This window comes from Montipora foliosa, chromosome 12 (assembly GCF_036669935.1).
Source record: "Montipora foliosa isolate CH-2021 chromosome 12, ASM3666993v2, whole genome shotgun sequence".
NCBI classification, from domain to species: Eukaryota; Metazoa; Cnidaria; class Anthozoa; order Scleractinia; family Acroporidae; genus Montipora; species Montipora foliosa.
In genome coordinates, this window is record NC_090880.1 from 201,153 (window position 1) to 203,652 (window position 2,500).

The 2,500-nt window shown below is 39.7% G+C and overlaps 1 long non-coding RNA gene across 1 annotated transcript in view; it reads left to right on the forward strand.

The window, feature by feature from the left end:
- Positions 1-2,238: 2,238 nt before the first annotated feature.
- Positions 2,239-2,500, forward strand: part of LOC137980083 (uncharacterized) — a 13,466-nt gene continuing 13,204 nt past the window's right edge. Inside the window, exon 1 of the long non-coding RNA XR_011118442.1 lies at positions 2,239-2,336. This is a non-coding gene — a long non-coding RNA (uncharacterized lncRNA). The remainder of the gene's footprint in view (positions 2,337-2,500) is intronic.

The following is a 2,500-nucleotide window of genomic DNA, read 5'->3' on the forward strand; positions in this document are numbered from 1 at the left end:
ATTTCTGTCGCTTTTTCTGGGAAAATGTATTGGAAACAAGAGAAACTTTTTCCGGCTTTACACTAGACGGATAACATGAGAGACGCATAATTCGTCTGGACGGATATAAGCTTACTGAAGTTTGCGAAACGAAACCAAACGAAACCATGCAAAACGAAACCAAACAAAACGAAACGAAACCAAAACGTTTTAAGGAAATTGTAAAACAAGTAACCTACACAATCATTATGATTCAATCAAAATCATAAAAAAAATATAATAATAATAAAAAATAAAAATCGTCCTTACACCGCTGGATCTCTGAAGAAACCTCTCTTCCGATCTCATCCTATCATCGAAGTTTTCTACTGTAAAAAGGAAATATGGCATGAGATTGAGGGCACTACACAAGTTTTCTGCCGAGAGAGTATGCGTGACGCTTTCGATATCCGGTCACATGTTCTACTTCTAGTAAAAAGATTATTAATTTATTTTGGGTAGGTTGTAATTGCAAACTTTCACATTTCATTCACAAAAAAGGTCAGATCAACGTGCACTTCTAAACCTTCCCACGATTTGCTAAATGGATAATATACGAGCAATAAGTAAACATACGAATTTGAAACACTGATTCCGCTAAAAACGTACATAATGGACCATAATGTAGGAGCTTTCGGAAGCCGGGTCGGAAGCTAGCGAACATGGCGAATTATTTTCCTCCCTATGTGAGGTACAGGCTTCCCAGCACTTGAATAAGAAATCGTTTAAAAGGGACAATCGATAACAAGGTAACAACATAGGTTATGTTTCAATTTCTTTTGGCTAGTTTCGCTTTGGTTTCGTTTGATTTGGTTTCGTTTCGCAAACTACAGTAAGCCGTTTTGGCTCTATAAAAATGGCCAATATCAGTCATCCATGGATGAGGCCTTCAATTTGGCTAACCCTAGGCCGAAAAACCGAGCTTAGGCCTAGGATTAGCCAAATTGAGGGTTTTGGTTACCTTCCAAAAGGTGACCTGTGGAATGTGACCTGTGTTTTAGACCCGTCGATGCCGGGATGAGTGTGTTTCTTAGATCTGTTTTTCTCAGAAGGCGGTGCGCGGTAACGAACTATAACTGCGCCATCTTAAGCTTTTCGCGGTTATTCGTGACTTTGAATGGAATGGGAGGATTAGGGTTTTTACTTTTTGGTTTTTAAACCAATAATTGTTATTGCCTTGTGGCGGCGTTCTCGATCGAGGACAGAGAGATAAATCTCTTGATCGTGTAAAATTCACACCCACCCACAAACCCAACGTGGCCGGAAAATGACATCAAAGTGTCACTGTCGTTACTCGTGGATATGAAAGTTACCGCGATTGTTTGAAATTGGCAGGCTGAAGTTTCCTTTATGCACTACTTAGTGTGATATAACAGCTGGATAATGGTTAGCCTGCAAGCAGGCGCTTTTGTAGCCGCGAGAGGATTGGGGCCCGTCCCAATCCACTATTCGAAGGCATTACAGATTCTTTACAGAAGACAGAAGCTTGTATCGGGCCCATTTTAGGCTGCGTAACTGGAAGTTTTGTTGGCGCGAGATGCAAATTAACGATGGGCGAAGCCGCTCCGAGAATGTGGAGGGGAGCTGTGAAATACCGACAGCTATTTTGTTTTTACGAAATGACCCTGGCAACTCTCCAACTGGTATGAAATAAGAGAAATGAGGAAATGGAACTCGAAAATTCCAATTGGAAAAGCCGTTTTACAAGTTTTCCGCAAATTCCTGGAAACGCGTTCGGACAATATGGGAACCAGTGATGCACAATAAAGATCTTATTTACAGCTAAAACTATCCGCTGGGAATGGGTTATGCTTACGATGCATGCGCAAGCCACGTATACCTTGATCATTTGCTCCTTTTGTTAGAAGTCTTAAAACATAGACAGTATATATGTAATTAATTGTAAGTTATTTCGTTTGTGAGTGTTTCTTGCACTTGCGTTTGCGTTATGACAACAAACGAGCTCTGAACCTTCTTTAAGCATAATTGAGTCATAATTGATGTTCTTAATTAATACATGATGAGCAAACTTAAACTGATTTAACACTGTGTCTCACACATTTGGCTCGTACTTTGTTGTCCAGACCGAATTTTCGAGTTGTTTTGTAGAAATCGTTTCCCAGAAAATTTTCACAATTTCGACGAAATGAAAAGTAATCGATTGTCATGCATTGTTAACATCACCACTGATTAGATCCAGTGGGTGTGGAAATGTCATGTAAACAAACAAGGCACAACTAGAAGAGTGCTTAGCTAATTTTTGGTGCCGTATTTGATCAGGGCTTCACTTTGAGACGTATGGAAGTTTGATAAACAAGGTAAGGGCAGAACTGTTAGGATCTGTTCATAACATTTTTAAAGATTGCCTCTGAATGAACAGTCGATTCCAGATTTAAACTTTGGCTTCGGGACTTACAAAGTGAACTTCCGTGATTCAGCGGCAAAAGTCTCTTGAAAAGTTTGAGTTTGTTAAACATATAGG